The 5,382-nt window shown below is 32.1% G+C and overlaps 1 long non-coding RNA gene across 1 annotated transcript; it reads right to left on the minus strand.

Moving 5' to 3' along the window:
- Positions 1–314: 314 nt before the first annotated feature.
- On the minus strand, positions 315–2,671 carry LOC139502461 (uncharacterized). The gene is made up of 2 exons (XR_011658852.1): positions 2,579–2,671; positions 315–1,736 (listed from the first exon to the last, which is right to left on the minus strand). It is a non-coding gene; the product is annotated as an uncharacterized lncRNA (long non-coding RNA).
- Positions 2,672–5,382: the final 2,711 nt, after the last annotated feature.

The following is a 5,382-nucleotide window of genomic DNA, read 5'->3' on the forward strand; positions in this document are numbered from 1 at the left end:
AGAAAAAAAAGGATGAAGATCAGTTCTCACTGCGATTTATACATGTTATATAAATTCTACCACTGCATCACGTGTGATACAAATTATCCAGTCGACAGTTAAATGTTCAAACCAAAAGTGTTTTTAATCATTCATAATTTAACTGCCGAGAGGTCATAAATATCGTATTGCAAGATATTTTGTGGTGAAATCTATATTTCTCTTATCATTTTTTGACAATATACAGAAGATCTTAATTCTTCTTTTCGAATGATCTTCACAATACAAGGTGAATATTTAAAAAAGACAATTGTTAAAGAAATCAAACAAACATACTCCAAATAAAAACCAAAATGATTTATTAGACAAGAATGGTTATAACAACATAAAAGTAACTAATGGGTGTATATGAACTTAAAATAAAACTGATTATACCACTATACAATAATACATAAAAACTTGAATGAAATATACCATTCTTTTATTGTTCCCGCGTTCCACTTTTTAAAATTTTCTAAATCCACATTAATGAATTATCAAGATACATCTTTTATTAGTTCAGTATACATTTGTCATTGAAACGCTGTACTTATTCAAAACTTCTACTTTCAGTTTCATAATTTTCATGCCGCACATGTATCTGTAATTATCTTCTTATTCAAACCGGGACTATCAATCTTACGGTTCATATGTTTGTAGTTTATCATTAAGTTTTTGAAACAGCATAATACTGGTACTATCTTGATTTAATAGTAACTCTTGCCCTAAAAAATCTGTTGAACAGAAGACACTTATATTCTTCTATCTCAAGTGTCCTTGCCTTTTTTCAATCAATAACTTTTGCCCAATTTTCCTTTATTTGTGAGTGTTTGTCTCGGATCCACTTTTATACGTCATTCCGTATTGTCGCAATAATTTTAACCTCTCTAAATGTCATTGCTCATTATGCGAATTATTTTTTTTGGCATCAAATTAGATATTTATTTTCGAATTTTAACTCTACTTCGGTTAATTTCATAATTATTTTGTCTCTTTCAAAGAACCTTTGATTGTTGTTTATTTTGAAATGCAGCAATAAGTCACCTCTCCTTCTACTCATTTCATTATACTGTTTGGCATGTACCTTTATTCTTATTTTCCATTATTTCCTATCAATTGCATGTCCAGTTTCTGTAGAATTATACGATAACTGTAGCTGTAGGATTGCTTCTAGTTGTGTCATATCTCATGATACATGATGATTCCTTTTCGATCCCTTAATAGTTATTTGTCAGTTGGATGATCATCGTTTCTCAAATTCTTCGGAAAAATATTAAGTTTAGGTAAAACCATAGAGGAAAACGGAAATGGTGACCGTCATCTGGTTTCAAGTTGTGTCCGTGTTCTTCTTTGAAATATGATGTTTCCTATCCGTATCTTTCTTTGAAATATGATGTTTCCTATCCGTATCTTTCTTTGACATATGATGTTTCCTATCCGTATCTTTCTTTGAAATATGATGTTTCCTATCCGTATCTTTCTTTGAAATATGATGTTTCCTATCCGTATCTTTCTTTGATATATGATGATTTCTTTTTGATCCTTTTGATACTTTTTTGTCCCTCTGACGTTCGTTTCTTGAGATTTCGCTAAAATTGTCAGTTACACTTTGTGTAGTACTAAGAGTTATTTCTACTTTTGACATTATTTCTGTGCTGTTCTTGGTTATATTCTGTTGATTTCTTTGGTCATATTCAACCACATTATTCAGTGACGATCTGAAAAATAAAATTGAATGTGAATTTTCTTTCTCCGTTTATCTATTGGCAATAATTTCAAATCTCCATATCTTTACAGAGAACATGTTTCAAATCTTGACATTTAACAAGTGTAAATAAAATGTTAAAGAAAAAGACTGATAAAGCTATTTCAAGCCAATGTCCCACTAAAAATGCATAGAAATATGAGATGTTGGGCGTTCGAACAAATGTGTATACATTAATACAACCATATTGCAAACACCCCTCCCAACTGACTCCCATGTATTCTGTCAATATCATTATCTTAATTTCAGTATATAATTATTTATCTTACACTATTGAAACAGATAGTACGGTCTGTTACTTTCATAATTTGTGTAGGCCTCTTGGAAGGGGAGGGGGACACTTTAAATCACAGTCGTAAACCCATCAGATATTTGTCAAGTCACCATTGAATATCCCACTGATGATAGCTATGAGGGTTTCTTTTATATATGATTCGGTTTGTATTGTTATTATTCTAAATACACGAAAATGTTGAGGTTCTTGATATATCAGCTGCTCATCCTTAACTCGAAAGGATTAAAGTGCCTCGCCCCCGTTTTCCAGACCCAGTGAGGTATTTGAGGGTCTCAGCTGCTAAACCCCCAGAGGACTAAAGTATCCCGCCCTGAGTTACAGACCCAGTGAAATGTCTTCTCAAAGGTAGCTCTCATGGAAATATTAGAGAAATGATGGAAAAATGCATAATTGAATAAAGATTAATTGAAGATTGATTGACGAGCAAACGAAACGCTAGATTTAAACTGTTCAATACAATAAAATAATGTGTGATATCTATCTATAAAATATATACTTACTGAATAGGAGCTGCAAGTATTCCAGGTAATCCTATAATAACTATAAACAAAATTGTAAACATGACGATTGAAGTATTCATTTTCAGAATAAAACATAAATATGATCTAAGTTCCATGTGTTTAATATATATATATACTTACCAAAACAGTTGGGAATTTTCGGACTAAAATTAGATTCGTATAGGGTATTTCTATTTTAAGAATCAACGTATAACATACGAATTATAAAAGATAATTTCGTAAAACTGATAGTGCGAATATTAATCAATGAGTTTATATTTTTTTAATTTAATTTAGAACAAGCTAAATAAGCACATCGGAAATTTTATGTTCTTAAATAAGATTTTCACGTGTAATTCAGCAGGCCATGTGTCATAACAATATTTTAGATTATTCAATAATCATTATCAATACCAACAAAAGGTTTGATTTTCAGGAAACTGAAATGGATAATTTGTTTACAAATAACTTGCTGATTAAAGATTAAGAAAACTTTTGAGAACACAAGAAACAAAGACACCTATGTCTGGATATGGACTCAATATAGAAAAAAAGAAAAACACAATTTGTTTAACGTATTCTCAGTTATTAGTTTATGAGCTATCCGCCGTCTTTGTTAAATCTTTGATTGTACAAGCGTATGGTTTCTGGTGTGTACGTTTAATATCACACCGTTTCTGATTCAATGCTACCATGCATGATCAAGAAGACCTGTCGTAGATGTGAAAAAGGATCTGCTTTCCCTCCAAAAGCACCTGAGATCATCCAATGGGTGGGTTAGTGTTGCTCAGTCTTTTGTCATCTATACTGTATCTTGTGAACTTTTGTTTGTCTGTTGGTGGTTTTTTTTTTGCCATGATGTTTTCTGTTTATTTTCGTTTAATGAGTTTAAATGTCACTTTGGTATTTTTGCATAACTTTCTCGTCCAGTAGATAGTCTTCATGTAATAACAATGTTTGATAAATTTAACCTGTAAATTCACTGTCATGAGATAGTGTAATTAGTTTCTATATAATTTCAAAATTTATAAACGAACAATTTTATAAAAGGTTGTTCTAAATCATGTCAATACCGAAATACTGACTACTGAGCTGTTGATACCATCAGTGACCGATTATCCATCAACAGAGGATATCGACCCGGTGCTGTAAAAAAAGTAAACAACCCGTTATAAACTTTATGCGTCCAAAGCGCCTACAATACAAAGTCCGGAATCTACCACAGACTTGATCAAAGGATATAGAAGTAGTACTGAAAAACCATCTTATAAAACTAGCTAGTAGAAAATTATTTCAAATATATTAATATGCCAACCGGTAATTATCAATATATTTATCACTTAATGCAGTTATTCTAAGAACAAGTGGTTAGATAAATGTAGAAAACAGTAGTTTACCGTTGTTTAAATCTCTAAATCTGCTAATAAGATTATAAATCAAGGTTACAAACCAAACTGAGGGAATAGCTCCAAAGGAGCAAAACTGAATGCGTCGAAAGAACAAGCATTTCATATTATGCATGCATCATCGGCCATGATAATCAACACTTTCAAGGTCAAACCCGAGCATATGACATAACTGGTAAAATTGCAGAAAAGACGGTATCTGAAGATTAAGACTGTAAAAACATGTCACTGGTGGGTTGAGATAAACATGTTGCCAATTCGAGATGGCGACATGTGAAGTATCGATTTCAGTTCTTCTGATAGGATCCTTACGTCGTAACTACAGTATCGTTCCCTTTCACCTGAGATCACCTCAAGATTTTGGTTTGGTTCTTGTTGCTTAGTCTTTAGTTTTCTATGTTGTTTCTTGTGTACTATTATTTGTCTGTTTGTCTTTTACTTTTTTAGCCTTGTTGTCAGTTTCTTTTCGATCTATGAGTTTGAAATGTCCTCTGTTATCCTTCACTCCTTTTTTCCAACAACTAGAAGTGATAATATTGGTAATAGATTCTAGTTTGAAGTCCTCAATCGATATCTAGTTTGGTCCATTAAACGTATCTTTTAGTAATGTTAGTATCCATTATATCACGTTCACTCGGGTATACTTGCAAGACCATACTGAAATATGGTATATTGAATAACAGCACATCATCAGTATATCAGATAGTGAAATTAATGTTATTTTTTTTCTTTTTGTGTTTGAAAGAAAAACCTCTTAAAAGATACCAGGCTCAAATTTTGTACGACAGACGCCAGATTACCTTAGCCAAATTTGGCACAACGTTTTAAAATTTTGGGTCCTCAATGCTCTTCAACTTTACTTGTTTAGCTTTCTAACTATTTTGATCAGAGCGTCACTGATAAGTCTCATGTGGACGAAACGCGCGCCTGGCATATCAAATTATAAGCCTAGTACCTTTGATAAATATTAATAATATTTTTCTTGTGAGATCACAAACTGAAAAGAAGAGACAGTTTCAAGTCAATGTTGCTTAAAAAGAGTCCCAATATGTGTTTCAGTACATAATCAACAATAATAAACTTGTTTAGCTTTCTAACTATTTTGATCTGAGCGCCATTGATAAGTCTCATGTGGACGAAACGCGCGCCTGGCATATCAAATTATAAGCCTAGTACCTTTGATAAATATTAAAATATTTTTCTTGTGAGATCACAAACTGAAAAGAAGAGACAGTTTCAAGTCAATGTTGCTTAAAAAGAGTCCCGATATGTGTTTCAGTTCATAATCAACAATAATAAACTGAAATCTAACATAAACACTATTTCTTTTTATACCATACAGGTACAGAGTGTTTGGTTATGAGGCAACTGGAACTCCCCAAGTCTGACAGTTCACCA

Source organism: Mytilus edulis, chromosome 1, assembly GCF_963676685.1.
Source record: "Mytilus edulis chromosome 1, xbMytEdul2.2, whole genome shotgun sequence".
Classification (NCBI taxonomy): Eukaryota; Metazoa; Mollusca; class Bivalvia; order Mytilida; family Mytilidae; genus Mytilus; species Mytilus edulis.